The sequence below is a fragment of the Heptranchias perlo genome, chromosome 3, assembly GCF_035084215.1.
Source record: "Heptranchias perlo isolate sHepPer1 chromosome 3, sHepPer1.hap1, whole genome shotgun sequence".
In the NCBI taxonomy this organism is placed as follows: domain Eukaryota; kingdom Metazoa; phylum Chordata; class Chondrichthyes; order Hexanchiformes; family Hexanchidae; genus Heptranchias; species Heptranchias perlo.
Window position 1 is genome coordinate 34,451,538 of NC_090327.1, and position 21,383 is coordinate 34,472,920.

Consider the following 21,383-nt stretch of genomic DNA (forward strand, 5'->3'; position numbering starts at 1 on the left):
CGCCATTACGACATTCATCACACCATCATCACCACTGTTATCACCATCATCACCACTACCATAATTACCACCATCATCACTGTCATCATCGTCACCACCATCACAATCTTGGACTTATAGGAATGTAGGGGGCTTGATCAAGAAGTTTGCAGATGATACAAAAATTGGCCATGTGGTTAATAGTGAGAAGGAAAGCTGTCGACTGCAGGAAGATATCAATGGACTGGTCAGGTGGGCAGAAAAGTGGCAAATGGAATTCAATCCAGAGAAGTGTGAGGTAATGCATTTGGGGAGGGCGAACAAGGCAAGAGAATACACAATAAATGGGAGGATACTGAGAGGTGTAGAGGAACTAAGAGAACTTGGAGTGCATGTCCACAGATCCATGAAGGTAGCAGGACAGGTAGATAAGTTGGTTAAGAAGGCATACGGGATACATAAGAGCAGGGAGGTTATGCTAGAATTGTATAAAACACTGGTTAGACCACAGCTTGAGTACTGCATACAGTTCTGGTCACCACATTACAGGAAAAATGTGATTGCACTAGAGAGGTGCAGAGGAGATTTACGAGGATAGAAAGTTACGGCATAGACGGAGGCCATTTGGTCCATCACGTCCGTGCTGGTTGAAAAAGAGCTATCCAGCTTAATCCTAAAGAAAACAACCCCAGCCTATCCAATCTTTTCTCATAGCTAAAATTCTCCAGCCCTGGCAATATCCTCGTAAATCCCATTGGCTTTTACTTTTTTGACCAGTCTGCCATGTGGGACCTTGTCAAAAGCCTGTTGCCAGGGCTGGAGAATTTTAGCTATGAGAAAATATTGGACAGGCTGGGGTTGTTTTCTTTGGAACAAAGGAGGCTGAGGGGAGATTTAATTGAAGTGTATAAAATTAAGAGGGGCCTACATAGAGTGGATAGGGAGGACCTATTTCTCTTAGTAGAGGGGTCAGTGACCAGGGCATAGATTTAAAGTAATTAGTAGAAGGATTAGAGGGGAGCTGAGGAGAAATGTTTTCACCCTGAGGGTTTTGGTGGTCTGGCAGTCACTTTCTGAAAGGGTGGTAGAGGAAGAAACCCTCAACTCATTTAAAAAGTACATGGCTATGCACTTGAAGTGCAATAACCTACAGGGCTACAGACCAAACGTTGGAAAGTGGGATTAAGCTGGATAGCTCTTTTTCTGCCGGCATGGACACAATGGGCCGAATGGCCTCCTTCTGTGCCGTGACTTTCTATGATTCTATGAATCATTACCACCATCATCACCGACCACCCTCACCATCACCACCATCATTACCACCACCATAATTACTACCATCATCACCACCTTCACCACCATTATCATCAACATCATCATTACCACCACCATCACTATAACTACCATAATTACCATCATCAATACCACAATCATCACCACCAACATCACCAACACCCTCAGCACCATCATCGTCACCAAAATCATTCTACTTCTATTCATTGTATCAATGAAGCACTTTTGGAGATCCTGAGAAACACAGCAAGATGCTACATGAATGACCCACTAAACGACCCACTCTGACAACATGTCAACCCCAGTTGCTTTCTTTTGCGCATTTTCTAGCAGGTAAGGGCTTGCCAGAAAGTTGATCACCTTCCCCTTGATTTAATTTTTTCTCATCCCTCTCCAACCACTTGCAACCAAGCACCCTGGTCCAAGGGCTTTATGAACATGGTCTTTGCATCTGTCACGAGGGATGAGGTCCAGAGGGTCGCAGTAACAACCTTCACTCCAGTTGTTCCCCCTTTCTCACCTGGTCGCAGTGCATAGTGGAAATTCAAACATGTTCCACACATAATTTAACAACCATTTGGTCAGAAATTTTTGAACAGGGCGTCTCCGAATTTCCATGGGCAGGGAAAATTTATCCCTTTATTCTCTACAGGAATAGCTCCCACTATACACATGTCCAGGACATTATACCTCTCAGTGGATTTGAGTCATTTACGGCAGAAGCAAACGGCTACACAGGACCATAAGGGCATTACATATAAATTAACTGCCAATAATCACTAGGTATGAAGCAATTAATATTCATATTTGTCAAAATAATTGCTGTGCTTCCCAACTTTTGTTTTCAGGATGCCTTTATTTTTGGGCCGTACAGGGGAATATTTTGAAACCTGCACGGAACATGTTTGGTTAAAAAATAATCAATCGGGAACTAGCAGCCCTGAGAATGTTCAAGCTAGCCGGGAAGCAAGGCAAATGAAACAAGGTCTTAGTCGCATTAAATTTTACCTGCATGACAATAAGAGTGTCACTTACTCTCAAGTGTGTTCAGGGTTGTTTTGTACCTTGCATCCTAGTAGAAGCTTAGAGAAGTGAGTTGCGCTGCTTCTTGGGCAGGATCTAGAGAAGGTGCCGGAGCTTATTCCGGGGTGGTCAAAGTCCAGTGCCTTCAGTCTGCAGATCAGCCTGTGTTGGCCCAGCCTCTTTTTCCTGAAGATAGGGAAGTGACTCCCACAATGATCAAGCAGTTCAGCGTCTGTAAAGAAATTACTTCCATGTTGTGCGACAATGACATGCAGGTCAAAAAGTGCAGAATGTTCTCAGTATTTTATCACCCAGTTCCCCATACAAAAAGATATGTCAAAGGTAGAAAATTCAACTTCACTGATGAGTCCTTTAACTATTTGAGAACTGCAGTGGTGTTTCAGTGGTCGTCTGCTGCATGCTCCACAACATTGCCATTTTGAGGGAGCAGCCCTTACCACCACCTGCCAGGCGACAAAATGATGAGGAGGAGCAAGAAGAGAAGGATGAGGATGATGAAGACGAGGAGGAAGAAGAGGACGAGGAAGAGGAGGAGGTTGAAGAGAGACGGCAACCTCGGCAGCTCCTTTCTGCTAGGGGTCTACAAGACCAGCTCTTTGAGGGTCTCTTCCACTGACCTCAAATTCACCTCCCCATTCACCATCACTGCCACTCTCCTAACCTCTCCCATTTCCATTGTCATCATGTCGTCCTCTTTCTGTCAACACTTATTGCTATCTCCCTCACTTGACTGCAGACATAAAAGCCAACACCAAATGCACAATCAAATCATGAGGGCTTCCTGTTCCCCTGCGGGTAGAGGATGTGCCTCCTCCTCTCCACCTCCTGCATCAAGGCCTCCAGTGCAACATCAGGAAACTCTGGTGCACGTTCTCTCCCAGCTTCAGAAATTTCAATAGACAAACTACAAGTCCCAACACTTCTAGCATCCACAATGCACCTCTGCTTTAAAAGGTACAGGCTGCCTTTAAGTAGCCCATATTGGGTCTCCTCCTGATGTGTGCAGCCAGTGAACAGCACAGGTAGCATTGGCTGTACGTGGCGATCATTAAAATCACGAATTTAACGTGCTACCTGAATTGCTATGAACAGGCGCAGGTTAATCACGTACTGCGATCCCACACCTGTTTTCAGATGTTACCCAATTTAACTCCCAATCTGTTCTCTTTGTATGTTTGTTTGAGGGAAGAATGTTGGCCAGGACATGGGAGTTCACTTTCTTTTGTAGATAGGACACTGGGCTAGAAATTGGGTCATGTAGCACCCATTTTTAAGGAGCTACGTGGCCTCCTAAGGTCCCAAAATGATGTCCGGAATTGGCGCGCATGAACATGACGTGCGCTGGACGCCATCTTGATAAAGGCGTTTGCGCACGTGCAGATAACGAACGCCGGCATCACTTAAAGTAAGGAAAATATGGCGTTAGATCAGTGAGCAACGCTGATTTAAAGGAATAGATACCATTTTGGCACTCAATGCTCCAGCCAACGCATTGCCTTAACCACGAACAGCTGAACATGTCTTAGATGGCCTGGAGGACCCCCACCAGCACTATTTAAAGGGACCATGCAGGGTTTACAGGTTAGTTGTTGGATTATTGCTTCTGGCTGCTGATGCATTTCTACCTGTTTTTGGAGGTCTCCTTTACTTGAATACTAGGACTAGGGGACATAGCCTAAAAATTAGAGCCAGGACTTGCAGGAGTGAAACGCTTCTACACACAAAGGGTGGGTGAAGTTTGGAGCACTCTTCTGCCAACGGCAGTTGATGCTAGATCAACTGTTAATTTTAAATCTGAGATTGATAGATTTTTGTTAACCAAAGGTATTAAGGGATATGGGGCTAAGATGGGTATATGGAGTTAGGTCATAGATCAACCATGATCTCATTGAATGGCGGAACAGGCTCAAGGGGCTAAATGCCACTGCCACTTGCTGCCTCCTGTTATGCACCACCTTCTCCTGCAAGAAAGCAGGAGGTGTGTCGGTGAGTATCCTGCAGGATGTTTGGGTGATGTGGCTGTAATGGTTGAATAGCTGCCAGTGTGAGTTGTGGGTGTGTGGCTTGCAACAATGATAAAATGTGAGGGTGAGAGGAAGCATCTAATTGGAAGAGTTGAGTACTGATTGAAAGAGTTTGTTGGTATGTGGGTGATGGGGGTGTTGTGCATGGAGCAGTGGATGCGGCTAGTGGTGCAGTTGCTAGGAGTTGACCTCACTCACCTTGATCACTCATGCGAATTGAACTTCTTCCTGCACTGAATCCATGTTCGTGGTGCTATGCGCCTGGCATTCACTTTGTCCGCTGCTGCCTCCCACTGCCTCGGGAGCATACGTTTGGAGGGCCTCTAGCCCCCTTCTGCGGATATAGGATGCATCTCCTGCTGTCCACCTCTTGCACCAAGGCCTCTAGTGCATCATCTGAGAACCTTGGTACACACTCTCTCACAGGCCTGGTACAAACTCAGATCGGCAGTTAGGTGAGGTCTGTTATGCAGATTGGAGGATGTGGGATTTAGTAGTGCACAACCTTTATTCAATGTTTTAACATAACTCAACAGTTTGCAAACATAGGGACGGGACCTGCATCTGTGTTTTATGTGTGCGATATCTGATCTCCATTCAGACTCCATGTGGACCCGTATCTTACTTTTTGCAAATAAGAGGTGCAGGCTGCCTTTAAGAGGTGCAGCCTGTCTTTAAGAGGTGCAAGCAACTCACGCGGTATCTGGGCCCCCCTGCTGATGAGAAGTCACTGAACATTGCAGCTCGGCCTGGCTGCTTGCATTGGAATCAGATGAATGATGAGGCAGCACGAATCTCACATGCTGCCTGCATCGGAACGACCGGTTTTGGGGTTTATCAAATTTAACCCCCACTGTCTTGTACCTTTGTTTCACGGCAATTGGAAAACAACCTTTGAGTGAGGTGACTAATTTGAGCTAAATTGTAGGTAGTTTACACTGAGTATTAACTGTTCCCAGATTTTCCATTATTAAATTCTCAAATATCAGTTGGAGGCTGAGGAAGATCCCTGAGGGCTGATTTTCTTCTCTTTCCCTCCCCTCCCCCAATCCATCTGTCTGGTTGCAAGTCAGATCGGGTTCAGGTCATTATCTTATGCCTGACATTTCCACTTATGCAAACCCACCACTTGGCAGGGGCCTGTGTCCAGGAGTGGGGCAGCCTTGCCAACGATGCCCACATCTTGAGAAAGAATATTTTAAAAATACATATTGTTTCACCCTTTTCCCTTCTGTTGCTATATTCACCCTCTCCACAGCTGCCACATCATACCTTTCAACAAAGCAACTCCTCCACCTCACCCAGGTAGATCATTTTTCATGGGGGAGCCTAGGTCATGAGCAGCTGAAAATCCTTGACCCTGTTCTGCTGGTGAACGTGAGGTGGAGAAGGTGCCGGTGGCATCCACTCCTGACCCCACCCAAACATCAGGGGTCAGGAGGTCGTGGAAGTGCACCTCTTTGAGTTTATGTTGGGCGCTTGCTGGAGGAGTGATGGCGGCAAGAATGGCACTGACCAGCTGCTCCTTTGTTAGCCGGCACTAGCGAAGAAATCGTTGTTTTGCTACCTATTTGCCGACTTTTATAAAATGGAGGTGGGGACACAACATTTCTGACACTGTCAGCTTTCCAATGAGGAATCCAGGCCAGGATCGACGCCGATTAGTCCACACTTCTGTCACTCCAATGACCTGTACGCCGGGTTCACCGTGGTATCAAGGTCTCTGGACATTAGAGAGATAGGGACCGAGGAATTTGATGACATGAGAATTCCCTCCCCCTCTCACCCCCCTCTGATGTCTGGAGCTATGTTAGGGCCCAGTGGAAGTTCTGTCCCAGCCAGTCCCCTGCACTAATTTCCAGCAGGCCGGATTCCCCAGGGATAGATTTTCATGTTTGATGACTGGGTGGTAATCTGGTGGACAGATTGTCCAATCCCAGCAGATTACTGCATGGAGGTGGACGAAAATCAAGCGTGTTATATAATGGATGGGCGATCTAATCCAGCAGATTACCGCCCATGCAGTGAGGATGAAAATTTACCCGGCTTTGTCACCAGCTCCCACCAGTTATTCCGGCCCCATCTGGCCTCCTGTGCCCAACTGACTCTGAGGCGCAGTGGAGTGAGACTCCCTCCACCACATCTCTGTGGTGTCAGGTCAGACCTTGACCCTGGATTCAGACTTCACTTACACTAGAACTGCTGCGAGCACTGGTGCGAAGCAAAACTACTTTGCACCGACACTGGAGCTGTAGTGTGAACACACCCTAAATAAAGTGATAACCCACCTCGGGAACAAAGTCAATCCCCACAGCAGAACATAATCATGGGGCCCTTTCCCTCACACACACACACACACACACACACCCCCGCACACACACACCACCCATGGAAAGCAGAGTTCCTACAAACCAGTTACTTTATTAGTAAAGCATTTTAACAGAATGCTGGCAGTAATTATAGTCAGAAAAGGTTCTTTCAGTAAAGAAGGTCAACAGATAGACATTTTTTTGACTCACGTAAACAGCGAAAAATATACAGATGTATATAATCCCCACCCCACTAACCACAGGCATCCCACATGTGTGACTGCAATGTCAGTTGGACTTAAAATAATCCCTGGAGCATAGCTGTGTAATTGTTGGCCAAATTGCACAGATGTAGTCTGTAAATGGTTGTCATTCTTGGCTGATAAATCTTTATGCTGTTTGAAATAAAAATCCAGCGAGTTACAGGAATGGGAGAGACTCGTGAATTCATGGCCACTGATTGTGCTGCCCGAATAAGTTAGATTCCGTTTTTATTATATGAAATTGTGGGTTCTTTTAGTGATTTGGGGAATTGCAGTCCACGATTCTACCTGCTTTTCCATGAAAGGGAAACCAGTGGCTTTTTCTTGCCACTGGTTTATGGCAACTAAGTTCCATTTTCATTACACAGGATTTTAACTAGTATTTTGGGGATTCTATTCTGCGATTCATTTGTTTTCCATGAATGGAAAAGAGCCCTTGATGAATGTGATAATTCTATAGATAACAAAATTCTAGATTGCTTCCCAAATCAGTGGCAACGAATGAAAGAAAGAACTTGAATTATACATTTCATGACCTCAGGACGTCCCAAAGCGGTTCACAGCCAATAAAGTATTTTTGAAGTGTAGTCACTGGGAAACACTGCAGCTAATTATTGGGCAAATTATTGAAATCAATTCTGAGGGACAGGATAAATCATCACTTAGAAAGGCACAGATTAATCAAGGACAGTCAGCATGGATTTGTTAAGGGAAGGTCATGTCTGACTAACTTGATTGCATTTTTTTATGATGTTAACAAGGAGGGTCGATGAGGGTAGTGTATTTGATGTAGTCTACATGGATTTTAGCAAGGCTTTTGACAAGGTCCCAAATGGCAGACTGGTCAAAAAAGTAAAAGCCCATGGGATCCATGGGAGAGTGGCAATTTGGATCCAAAATTGGCTCAGTGGCAGGAAGCAAAGGGTAATGGTTGATGGGTGTTTTTGTGACTGGAAGGTTGTTTCCAGTGGGGTTCCACAGGGCTCAGTACTAGGTCCATTGCTTTTTGTGATATATATTAATGATTTGGACTTAAATGTAAGGGGCATGATTAAGAAATTTGCAGATGATACAAAAATTGGTTGATAGTGAGGAGGAAAGCTGTAGACTGCAGGAAGATATCAATGGACTGGTCAGGTGGGCAGAAAAGTGGCAAATGGAATTCAATCCAGAGAAGTGTGAGGTAATCCCTTTGGGGAGGGCAAACAAGGCAAGGGAGTACACAATAAATGGGAGGATACTGAAAGGTGTAGATGAAGTGAGGGACCTTGGATTGCATGTCCACAGATCCCTGGAGGTAGCAGGACAGGTAGCTAAGGCGGTCAAGAAGGCATATGGAATATTTTCCTTTATTAGCCGAGGCATAGAGTATAAGAGCAGGGAGGTTATGCTGGAACTGTATAAAACACTGGTTAGGCCACAGCTTGAGTACTGTGTACAGTTCTGGTCACTACATTACAGGAAGGATGTAATTGCACTAGAGAGGGTACAGAGGAGATTTACGAGGATGTCGCCAGGACTGGAGAATTTTAGCTATCAGAAAAAATTGGATAGGCTGGGGTTGTTCTCTTTAGAACAGAGGAGGCTGTGGGTGATTTAATTGAGGTGTGCAAAATTATAAGGGACCTAGATAGAGTGGATAGGAAGGACCTATTTCCCTTAGCAAATGGGTGAATAATCAGAGGGCATAGATTTAAAGTGATTGGTAGAAGGATTAGAGGGGAGCTGAGCATTTTATTTTCACCCAGAGGGTGGTGGGGGTCTGGAACTCACTGCCTGAAAGGGTGGTAGAGGCAGAAACCCTCAACTCATTTAAAAAGTACCTGGATGTGCACCTGAAGTGCCGTGACCTACAAGGCTACGGACCAAGTGCTGGAAAGTGGGATTAGACTGGATGGCGTGGACACAATGGGTCGAATGGCCTCCTTCTGTGCCGTAAATTTTCTATGATTCTACGATAATTTGCACAGAGCAAGGTTCCACAAAACAACATTGAGATAAATGACAGAAAGTCTGTTTTCAGTGATGTTGGTCATGGGATAAATGTTGTCCCGGACGCCCGGAGGACTCCCCTGTTCCTCTTTGAATAGTGCCGTGGGGTAGAGTGGCAGATTCACCAGAATTCTATCAGGGCTTAAAAGGGTTAAATTATAAGGACAGTTTGCATAAACTTGCCTTGTATTTCCTTGAGTTTGGAAGGTTGAGGGATGATCTAATTGAGATGTTTAAAATGATAAAGGAATTCGATAGGGTAGATCCAGAGAAACTATTTCTCCTGGTGGGGGAATCCAGAACAAGGGGGCACAATCTTAAAATCAGAGCTAGGCCAGTTAGGAGTGAAATCGGGAAACACTTTTTCACACAAGTGGGAATCTGGAACTCGCTCCCCCAAAAGACTGTAGCTGCTGGGTCAATTGAAATTTTCAAGACTGAGATCGATAGATTTTTGTTAGGTAAGGGTATTAAGGGATATGGAGCAATGATAGGTAAATGGAGTTGAGGTACAGATCAGCCATGATGTAACTGAATGGTAGAACAGGCTCAAGGGGCTGACTGGCCAACTCCTGTTCCTATGTCCACCTGAGAGGGCAGATGGGGCTTTTCCAATTAAAATGAATGAGGCTACTATGTGACTCCATGAGACCCAAAATACCAGGATTCCACTGTGGCAGTAAATTGGATGTTTGTTTTAAAAACAACTAACAGATACTTTTAGAACTGTAGTTTGTTTTTATTAGACATTGTGGGAGTACATTGAAAAGAAAGCGTTTCTCCGCTTTCCAACAATTTAAAGAAGAGCAAGGCAATATTCAATTCTTGGGTGATGGACAAATGGTAAATGCTGACTACTAAGCCATACTAGACTTGATAGTTATCAGTTAATAATTTGCCACTGCTCAGTTCTATTCAAATTGTTTCAACCTTATCCCTTCTGTTGCTATAATCATCCTCTCCAGAGTTGCTGCATCATTCTTATCAAGCAACTCCTCACCTGACTCACGTAGACCATACTTCATGTATGAGCCTAGATAGTTAGCGGCTGAAAATTCTCGACTCTGTTCTGCTGGTGGAAGTGCAGCAGAGTAGGTGCCAATGACATCTACCAGAAACCAAAACCTAAGTGAATAGTTCAGGACAGTACCAAGGTTGACCAAAAGATAATTGTAAACAATTTTACAACACCAAGTTATAGTCCAGCAATTTTATTTTAAATTCACAAGCTTTCGGAGATTTTCTCCTTCCTCAGGCAAATGTTTCAAGATCTCCTTGAAGCCTACGCATTTATACATATTGAACAATAATAAATGGTGTTTACAGACTGCCTCTGCAACTGCCCGTTGCCAAGGCAATCACCGTGTTCAGACAGAGAGGTGTTACCTGCAGAACCTCCGAATACACATTCAATAAAAAAACAAACAGGGAAAAAAAAACAGAGAAAAAAAAACACAGAGAGAGGCAGAAACATCCGGAAGGCAGAGAGAGCCAGCAAATGACCCATTATATTAAAAACAGATAACATTTGTTCGCTGGTGGGGTAACGTGTAGCGTGACATGAACCCAAGATCCCGGTTGAGGCCGTCCTCATGGGTGCGGAACTTGGCTATCAATTTCTGCTCGACGATTTTGCGTTGTCGTGTGTCTCGAAGGCCGCCTTGGAGTACGCTTACCCGAAGGTCGGTGGATGAATGTCCATGACTGCTGAAGTGTTCCCCGACTGGGAGGGAACCCTCCTGTTTGGCGATTGTTGCGCGGTGTCCGTTCATCCGTTGTCGCAGCGTCTGCATGGTCTCGCCAATGTACCATGCTCTGGGGCATCCTTTCCTGCAACGTATGAGGTAGACAACGTTGGCTGAGTCACAGGAGTATGAACCATGCACCTGGTGGGTGGTGTCATCTCGTGTGATGGTGGTATCTGTGTCGATGATCTGGCATGTCTTGCAGAGGTTACCGTGGCAGGGTTGTGTGGCGTCGTGGACGCTGTTCTCTTGAAAGCTAGGTAGTTTGCTGCGAACGATGGTCTGTTTGAGGTTGGGTGGCTGTTTAAAGGCGAGTAGTGGAGGTGTGGGGATGGCCATAGCGAGGTGTTTGTCCTCATTGATGACATGTTGAAGGCTGCGGAGAACATGGCGTAGTTTCTCCGCTCCGGGGAAGTACTGGACGACAAAGGGTACTCTGTTGGTTGCGTCCCGTGTTAGTCTCCTGAGGAGGTCTATGCGATTTTTTGCTGTGGCCCGTCGGAACTGTCGATCGATGAGTCGAGCGTCATATCCCGTTCTTACTAGGGCGTCTTTCAGCGTCTGTAGGTGTCCATCGCGTTCCTCCTCGTCTGAGCAGACCCTGTGTATTCGCAGGGCCTGTCCATAGGGGATGGCCTCTTTGACGTGGTTAGGGTGGAAGCTGGAAAAGTGGAGCATCGTGAGGTTGTCCGTGGGCTTGCGGTAGAGTGAGGTGCTGAGGTGCCCGTCTTTGATGGAGATTCGTGTGTCCAAGAAAGAAACTGATTCTGAGGAGTAGTCCATGGTGAGCTTGATGGTGGGATGGAACTTGTTGATGTTATCGTGTAGTCTCTTTAGTGATTCCTTGCCGTGGGTCCATAGAAAGAAAATGTCGTCGATGTATCTGGTGTATAGTGTTGGTTGGAGGTCTTGTGCAGTGAAGAAGTCCTGCTCGAACTTGTGCATGAAAATGTTGGCGTATTGGGGTGCGAATTTGGTCCCCATGGCTGTTCCGTGTGTTTGGGTAAAGAACTGGTTATCGAAGGTGAAGACATTGTGATCCAGGATGAAGCGGATGAGTTGTAGGATGGCTTCCGGAGATTGGCTGTTGTTGGTGTTGAGTATTGATGCTGTCGCAGCGATGCCGTCATCGTGGGGGATACTGGTGTATAGTGCCGAGACGTCCATCGTGGTGAGAAGTGTTCCTGGTTCAACTGGTCCGTGGGTACTGAGTTTTTGTAGGAAGTCTGTAGTGTCACGACAGAAACTGGGGGTTCCCTGTACTAAAGAGACTACACGATAACATCAACAAGTTCCATCCCACCATCAAGCTCACCATGGACTACTCCTCAGAATCAGTTTCTTTCTTGGACACACGAATCTCCATCAAAGACGGGCACCTCAGCACCTCACTCTACCGCAAGCCCACGGACAACCTCACGATGCTCCACTTTTCCAGCTTCCACCCTAACCACGTCAAAGAGGCCATCCCCTATGGACAGGCCCTGCGAATACACAGGGTCTGCTCAGACGAGGAGGAACGCGATGGACACCTACAGACGCTGAAAGACGCCCTAGTAAGAACGGGATATGACGCTCGACTCATCGATCGACAGTTCCGACGGGCCACAGCAAAAAATCGCATAGACCTCCTCAGGAGACTAACACGGGACGCAACCAACAGAGTACCCTTTGTCGTCCAGTACTTCCCCGGAGCGGAGAAACTACGCCATGTTCTCCGCAGCCTTCAACATGTCATCAATGAGGACAAACACCTCGCTATGGCCATCCCCACACCTCCACTACTCGCCTTTAAACAGCCACCCAACCTCAAACAGACCATCGTTCGCAGCAAACTACCTAGCTTTCAAGAGAACAGCGTCCACGACGCCACACAACCCTGCCACGGTAACCTCTGCAAGACATGCCAGATCATCGACACAGATACCACCATCACACGAGATGACACCACCCACCAGGTGCATGGTTCATACTCCTGTGACTCAGCCAACGTTGTCTACCTCATACGTTGCAGGAAAGGATGCCCCAGAGCATGGTACATTGGCGAGACCATGCAGACGCTGCGACAACGGATGAACGGACACCGCGCAACAATCGCCAAACAGGAGGGTTCCCTCCCAGTCGGGGAACACTTCAGCAGTCATGGACATTCATCCACCGACCTTCGGGTAAGCGTACTCCAAGGCGGCCTTCGAGACACACGACAACGCAAAATCGTCGAGCAGAAATTGATAGCCAAGTTCCGCACCCATGAGGACGGCCTCAACCGGGATCTTGGGTTCATGTCACGCTACACGTTACCCCACCAGCGAACAAATGTTATCTGTTTTTAATATAATGGGTCATTTGCTGGCTCTCTCTGCCTTCCGGATGTTTCTGCCTCTCTCTGTGTTTTTTTTTCTCTGTTTTTTTTTCCCTGTTTGTTTTTTTATTGAATGTGTATTCGGAGGTTCTGCAGGTAACACCTCTCTGTCTGAACACGGTGATTGCCTTGGCAACGGGCAGTTGCAGAGGCAGTCTGTAAACACCATTTATTATTGTTCAATATGTATAAATGCGTAGGCTTCAAGGAGATCTTGAAACATTTGCCTGAGGAAGGAGAAAATCTCCGAAAGCTTGTGAATTTAAAATAAAATTGCTGGACTATAACTTGGTGTTGTAAAATTGTTTACAATTGTCAACCCCAGTCCATCACCGGCATCTCCACATCATGACCAAAAGATAGGATCAGGAAGGAGTGGTTAGATGATGAGAATGTTTGGGTTTTATACACGGGTAGATTGTTGGAGGAAAGGAAGACTGCAGGAGGTAAGGAGTTCTATTGTTTTGAAGTGTTGAGGAAGAATGAGCTAGAGGAAACGATGTGTTAAATTTTGTTTGCAACTCAATGAGGATGCAGGGAAGAAGTAAAGTTTATAGGATGTGTATTTGGAACTTAGAGTAAACAAGAGAAGAAAGTTCATAGGATCAATTACCAGTGTGATAGACATGATGTGGAGATGCCGGTGATGGACTGGGGTTGACAATTGTAAACAATTTTACAACACCAAGTTATAGTCCAGCAATTTTATTTTAAATTCACAAGCTTTCGGAGATTTTCTCCTGGAGAAAATCTCCGAAAGCTTGTGAATTTAAAATAAAATTGCTGGACTATAACTTGGTGTTGTAAAATTGTTTACAGTGTGATAGAGACAAGAAAGACTGCAAAAGAGTGAGATTTGGTGTAGGCTAGTGGAGAGAGGAGAGTAACTTATTGGACAACATGTTGTATTGCATACAAGTCCCTAGTGATAGAGATAGGAACAGAGGGATGAAGAGAGTGGAGTAATGTAATGAAAGGAGAGGAGTGTCAACTTGGCTAAGTTGGTAGCACGCTCACTTCTAAGCAAGAAAACTGTGGGTTCAAGCCCCACTACCTGAGCACATAATTTAGGCTTATTCTCCAGGACAGTACTGAAGGAGTGCTACATTGTCAGAGATGCTGTCTTTCAGTTGAAATGCTAAACTAAGGTTCCCTCTGTCTCTCAGAGAGATATAAAAAATTCTATTGCACTATTCTCCCTCAACTAATGCCATCAAAACAGATTATCTGGTTATTAATTAATTTGCTGTTTGTGGGATCTTACTATATGCAAATTGGTTTCTGCATTTACCTACATAACAGTTGAAAAGTAATCCATTAGTAGCAAAGTGCTTTGTGATATCTTGGGGAACGAGAAAAGATGCTAAATAAATACAAATTCTTTCTGCCTCCATTTCTCAATTATGCAAACAAAAATGATCAAGGCATATTGTTCACCATGGTGAGGGGATCAAACACAAGGGAAATTGGGAAGTAAGAGTGAAGTTGGATGGAGCTTTTTATAGAATAAGGTACCAGGGTTGTCCATTGAAGCAGACAGTATAAATGGGTTTGAGATAATTAGAAGCATTTTTGGTCAAAAAAGAGATTGTGAAATATTGTACGAAAGTGGAGTTAATCTCTGAAATGGGTTGGGCCTTTTGGGCCTAATGGCCTTTTCTTATTCCAAAAAATCTTTTGATTCTTATTGAGGTTTAATTTCCCTTTAACAGGGTAGCACTGCACTTCATCTGGCAGAGATTAACCTCTCTCGTGACCCCAGAGAACAAGTATTGTTATGTAGATGTTTGTGCTGTAACTCAATGCGAAGGATTCTTGACTGCTCTTGTCCTACGCCCACCTCAGTCACAGATGTAACACACTCTCATCAAAGACACTGGAGGATTGCCCATTCATCAAATGATAAGCATCAATAGCATTGCATAATCACAGCAGCTTTGCATTCAATAACAGACACATAAGTGCAGGAAGAAAAAACAAATGAGTCCCTATAGGTGTATAAATGTACATTTATGGTGCGCAGACCTAGAAAGCACACAAATTGGGGACTAGGCGATGTGGTAGGTTAGAGTATCATGAAGCTTCGCTGATCTCAGTGTATGCACTGTGTGGCATTGTACTATGCCAAGAAGGCCCCTGGTTCAAGGCCTATGCTGAGTTAGCTGATCTCAACCTGGGTGGTGGTAGAGGTGTTACAATTAGCATCAGCAACTGAGATGATGAGGAAAAGAATCAGCTAAGGTTCTGTCCAGTAATTTCTGTTGAAAATTAGCTCATAAGGTTAGATGAGGATCCTCCATGGGTTAAATAGCCGACCAAACTTTATAGTCTAGGTTCAGACTCATCTGTGTATCAACTTGAATTGGTAGGACTCCAGCTCAGAGTCAGAAGGTTGTGGGTGCAAGTGCCACTCTAGCATATAGTTTACAGTGCAGCACTCCTTCAGTACTGCACAGAAGTGCCAGCTTAAATTTTGTGCTCAAGTCTCTTGAGTGGGACTTGAACCCACAACCTTCTGACATCAGAGGCAAAAGTACTACCACTGAGCCAAGGCTGACACCTTTGTTGCACCCTATTCTGGCTTGGCATGGCATAGTCCACTCCATTGCACCAGCCTAACCAAAACTGTTCAGCTTACACCACCAAGGAGAAAGACAATCTATATGAATGTAAAAATATTGGGGAAATTTTCAACTTCGCTGCAGAAGCAGATCACTCGCCCTTTCTAGAACCTTTAATGGAATGAAAATCAAGTGGTTCTACGAGAGGCGGCCGATCTGCTCCTGCAGTTTTTCACTAAGCTGGCAAAGAAGAAAATGACCCTTGTGCATTTTAACCATCGCACTTCCAGTGTTACAGCGATCTACATTCAAATTTCTTTATTACACTTGCACCTGATTTGCTCAAATTTCATATTTATAAAACCATAACAAATCACTACTGAAGAGGAAGGGAATGAATCAATCAGCAAGCAGCAAACAGGAATAGTCAGCAACAGCTATCAATAAAACAAGAAGGTAAACCAATCAAATCACAGAAAATCTATTTGGCTGCCATCTTGGATTCTGCACTAATCTGAAGCCATGCTATAGCAAATAAAATTTTTATATAATAAAGATATAAAAAATTACCAGATTTACAAGAAAATTGATTAAACTTAACCAGAATACCTATCGATTTCTGTGTTTGAACTGCCTATAACAATATTTTCCATTGGAAACCTTTAGCTATGCAATAAGCCTCAATCTGCAGTCCATGGGGCTGCCAGAACCATCATTCTTAGCAGAGAGACTTGACAATTTGTCAGACGTGTCCGTGTGAGAATTATTTTATAGTTGAATAATTAAAAGACTGGCCATTCACAGAGCATACCAGGATTTGCTGCTTGTAAGCCCGCCCTCTCCTGCACTGTATGGGGCTAAGGCGGATAAATGGAGTTAGGTCACAGATCAGCCATGATCTCATTGAATGGCTGAACAGGCTCGAGGAGCTAAATGGCCTACTCCTGTTCCAATGTTCCTAACAATGGAAAGTTACTGCAGACAAAACTGCCCAGAGAAATCATTATCAGAAACAGTAAAGTGAATTTGAATTCTTTTTGAATAACAAAACATGGTATGAACTCTTCACCTTTTTCTGAGGTACCCTTGATAAAGAAAACAATGTATACTATACACTAGCTGATCTGTTGCAAATACATTCAGCAAGTTTGGATAGAGAGCTCAATACAAATGCAGCTGAGGACAAAACTAGCAAGTCAGGAAGAAGTAGGTCTTTATATTTTATAATACATTCTAAATGGTTACAACATCTGTCTTTCTTTTATTTATATTTACACTGAGAACTTAAAAACAATCACTGTTCATATATACAGTAGCATGTTCTGGAAGGACTCTAATATTATTCAAGTTCGGAAGGAGGTTCTGAACAAAAGTCCTGATTTAAACATTTTTATTTCAGTAGACTACTTCGATGACATTAAGTACTGTTGCAGAGATATTTGGTAAAGAAGGAAAGATGAAAATTACTTTAATTTTTTTTCTCTGCATTCACTTCATAGACCCACACCCTAAACAGATAATCAATAAATGCTTCCCCCATTATTTATGTAACAGTGGTAATTATTTATCTACCTACAACGGGGATGATAAACACTTTAGCCTTCTGTCTCCTCTGCCAAATTCGCATAAAAATGGCATAATCTGAGTGGGCATGGAAATTGGGGCAGAATACGATGGGTCTCTGCCACTTCCCCATCCGCTGTCAAAATTTTTGCTGTTTTATGAGGCGGGCATATTATCCTGCCACGCAAATGAGGGAAGTACATAAAGTGACATATTTCCTGCCATTTGTGCTGTAGTAATGCTGGCCACAAGGGTTCCTGTCACAACTTCTGGGTTATGTTATTTGGCTGGGGTTTAGTGGGATAAGTGGACCTCGTATCCCTTTCAGTCTGGAGTCCACCTTCTTTCCAATATCTAGTTAAATAATAGCTAGACCATGGGATCATGACAGAGAACCCTCACTCTATACACCAGCTAATGGAATATATCTCTTTATAGAAGGTGGGACTGAATAAGCACTCCACCAAGACGAGACACAGACTGTGAACCAATAAGCGGTTTATTTACCTAAGATATATGACCGAGCACTACACAGCAATCATATATATCTCCCTACAATCCTCTGTATATGAAAAAAAAACAGTCACAACCCAGTTTCTCTCTAAACATGGGCTCTAAAACAGAAAACAATTTATATTAGCTCAATCCTTCAAGGCTGAATTGGCTCAGGTTTCAAAGTAGAGACAATCGTCTGGCTGCTGCCTGCTAAATCCATGCACACTCCCTTTGATTGAGGCTGCCTTTCTATGAGCTGCTCCCTTAAGTCTGTGAGATGACGGGATGAGATTTCCTTTGCTATATCATCTAAAGTCGGGTGGCAGAGTGGCAGAAAATCAAGGTAAATCGGGGCGAGGCTACCTTCACTTCACCACCCCGATCCAGATTTTTCTGCCCCTAACCCAGCAGGGAAGGTCACCACCTGTCCTTTCACCACCCCACCACATATAAATGATAATAGGGAGGCAGGGCCCAGCAACCCACCTGATTTCCCTGTCATCTTCCATAGTGTCAATGACCCCTGCAGCCAGGAGAAGGGCGGGAGTAATCCCTCGGGGAGTAGTAGATAGCCTACTGAACCCTCTTTTGAGAGCCCAGTAGTGGGCCCCTCTACCTGTTCTCTGGCCCCACAACCTTACCCTCTGTAGGCCTCAGCACAATCTGAGGCCAAAAAAAATTTGAATCCTCAGATCTTCAGGGCTCTTCAGCCCCCTTTAAGTGGACTCCCCTTCTGTGGTCTGCAAATTCCAGATTCTAACTTTTGACCGGATTCTCCTCTTGAACCCGATGAGATGGACTTGGATAGCGGCAGAGAATGAGGCAAAGTACCATTACCTCAGCACACTAACCTCAATTTCCCTCCCCCCACATCCACCTGGACTGCTGTTGGCCATCACTTCTCCACCCTCTCAGTACAATTACCAGTGGGGGTCCCTGGCCCATTTCCTTTCCATCCACCGTGGTTATCGCCGATTCCTGGGAGCACCATGTGGAAGGTACTGGTAGGCCGTAATCGTGAGTGGTAACGGTCCCGAGGTTAGGGAATGGAGAGTGAGGCCTCCGCCCCCATTCATAATTTGCCCCTATTCACTTACCTCGGTCTCTCTTTTGGTGGCGGGAATCCTGCCGAGAGCCCGCCATGCATATTGAATGACCTCCAGCCAAGGGAAATGGCCTGTGGTTGAGGCAGAGTCAGCTTGGGCAGCAGTCCCACTTCACTGCTGCTCCACCCTGAAGAGGAGAATCCAGCCCTAGGCATCACACAGTGTTCTGACATAAAGGCCTAGAAATTCAAGCGTGATGAGACCTGAGGCGCACCCGATTGTTGGGCTTTGGCCTCATTGAGTCAGCAAGCTGCGAAGACATAATAGACGTCTCCAGGCAACTTGCCAGCGAAGCTGATTGGAAGATCGGGCTGCTGCAATACCAGCAGTGGCTCTCAGATAAGTTGTTAAAGATGATCAAGAGGGTGGGTAAGCGGGAAGGGGGGTGATCGAGTGAGTGGGTGACTGAGAAGAGGATGATCGGGAGAGAGTGCGATCACGAGTGTTGAGAAGGCGGGCGATCTGATCTGGAGGTAGCGGTGGGGATCAATAAACAAGCTCTCCATGGCTAAATTTTTAGGCCAAAGAAACCTAAACACATCAGTGGCCACAGATGCCATCACAAGGTAAGCATTGCATCATATCCATTAACTCAGTTTGTCTCATTAAATTTATTGCGACCTTAGCACCAATAAGGAGACTACCTGGGTTGCTGAAGTATTATGTTGTAATGAAATTTAACAAAGGTAAGAAGACCTAAAACAAGAAAGGCTGCAGAATGGAGCAATACACGCTCTTAGAAACAAACATATTGTCCATCGGAGAACCTCTGATGTGCAATTTCTTAAACAGATCGTCTCAGTTCCTGTGGATGTCAGATCTGATATGGGATATAGCCAAGGTTTTCGAACAGCTGCACAGGCAACCTGCCAAACAGTGGGAGAGCCACCCAAATAACATAACTCCTCCTTGTGCACTGTGTCTGGCAATTAGTGCAGAGGCAGAAACAGAAAATTGTTAAGGAAGGGAGAAAGTAGAGGCAAAGAGAAAAAGGGAGGGGAATAATAGGGAGAGGGTAAGAAAAAATATTAGAGGGGGATAGAGGATGAAAGGAAGAGATAGGGAGACAGGGAGTAAAGCATGGAGAATGAGAGGTGAAAGAGAAATGTGGAAAGAGAATGAGAGAGAGGGATGAATGAAGTGTAAATGAGGGACTGCAAAAATGAAGGACGGAGAATCAGAGAGGGGAAAAAGAAGGAAGAATGAGAATTATAGAGAGAATAAAATAGAGCTAGGTAGAGGGAAAATGTGAGTGAGAGAAAAAGAGAAAAATACCAGAGGAATGGAGGTAGCAAATGAGAAAGGGAGAAAATGAAAGTGGGGTGCAGAGAAAGGGGGCTGTGGCCAACACCAATCCGCCTTCTCAATCAAAAGAACCTTTAGTGTTTAGAGTGAAGGAGGAAAAATATTTCTTTTAAACAAATATTTGGTTAAGAATTGGATTGAAGGTTATAAGACAAATAGGACAGGGATAGTCCGCAGGGCATAGCGGTTCCTGGTACTGCTGCATCCAAGGAAATGGTCACTGGTGGAAAGCAGCCACTAGGGTTGAATAGTGGAGATATGAGGATAGATACATAGTCTGGACTTTCACCTGATATCTTTGGGGCCGAGGAGAAATTTTGCAGGAGAATAAATAAATGGGATAGATTGTATATGGTCTGGAAGAAGCTTGAGGAACCAAAAGGGTGTTTCTTGTTTTATGGCTTCTTTAATGTAATCAAATGTTCAAGGGACATTGGAAAGGCCTTTGACTGTAAGTCAAAAGAAATTATTCTAACCTTGTCTACCTCACCACCACCTTCTCGAGGGCAATTAGGGATGGGCAATAAATGCTGGCCTCGCCAGCGACGCCCACATCCCATGAACGAATAATAAAAAAAGTAAAGTCACATCTGAAATATTGCATGCAATTTCAGGCATGCTATCTTCAAAGTACATTGGAGAGGGTACCAAGAATGGTACCCTCCAGGATAACTCAGGACATCAGGTCTAAATTATGAGCAGAGACTCATAAAGTTGAACTTGTTTTCATTGAAGAAAGGAAGCTTGAAGAGGAACATGAACCAACTGAGAGGTGATGATGTGAGCCATTTCGTTGAGTTAGACCATGAGCACAGAACTAGAAGAGACAGGTCTAAAATTAACAAACCAAACCAGCGTATAGATTACAGGACACACACAGCAAGTCTGCACCCCTAGTGCGTAGCCTTGCTAGATTGGAGTGGGCGTTGCATCATCGGCCCTACAGCCATAGAGCACTATATCCATCCCATCTAGAGCGGCTCTATGGCAGGACCAGATCCTTGCTGAATTTACCCTGAGAACCTTTTTTTCCCCATCTGCAGAATAGTGGTTGTGTGGAAGACTTCCAATAAAATCCTTACCTAAGAAAGGATATACTTGCCATAGAGGGAGTGCAGCGAAGGTTCACCAGACTGACTCCTGAGATGGCAGGACTGTCGTAGGAGCAGAGATTGGGTCGACTCGACCTTTATTCACTAGAGTTTAGAAGAGTGAGAGGGGATCTCATTGAAACATATAAAATTCTGACAGGGCTAGACAGACTAGATGCAGGGAGGATGTTTCCCCTGGCTGGGGGGTCCAGAACAAGGGGTCGCAGTCTCAGGATACGGGTAGGACATTT

At 44.8% G+C, this 21,383-nt stretch overlaps 1 protein-coding gene and 1 long non-coding RNA gene across 2 annotated transcripts in view; one reads left to right on the forward strand and one right to left on the reverse strand.

The window, feature by feature from the left end:
- LOC137311822 (xin actin-binding repeat-containing protein 1-like) overlaps positions 1-2,397 on the reverse strand; it is a 64,099-nt gene extending 61,702 nt beyond the window's left edge. The window contains exon 1 of the mRNA XM_067978766.1: positions 2,308-2,397. The gene's annotated coding sequence lies outside the window, so the exon portion shown is untranslated. The remainder of the gene's footprint in view (positions 1-2,307) is intronic.
- Positions 2,398-19,135: 16,738 nt separating this feature from the next.
- Positions 19,136-21,383, forward strand: part of LOC137306081 (uncharacterized) — a 63,676-nt gene continuing 61,428 nt past the window's right edge. The window contains exon 1 of the long non-coding RNA XR_010958820.1: positions 19,136-19,302. This is a non-coding gene — a long non-coding RNA (uncharacterized lncRNA). The remainder of the gene's footprint in view (positions 19,303-21,383) is intronic.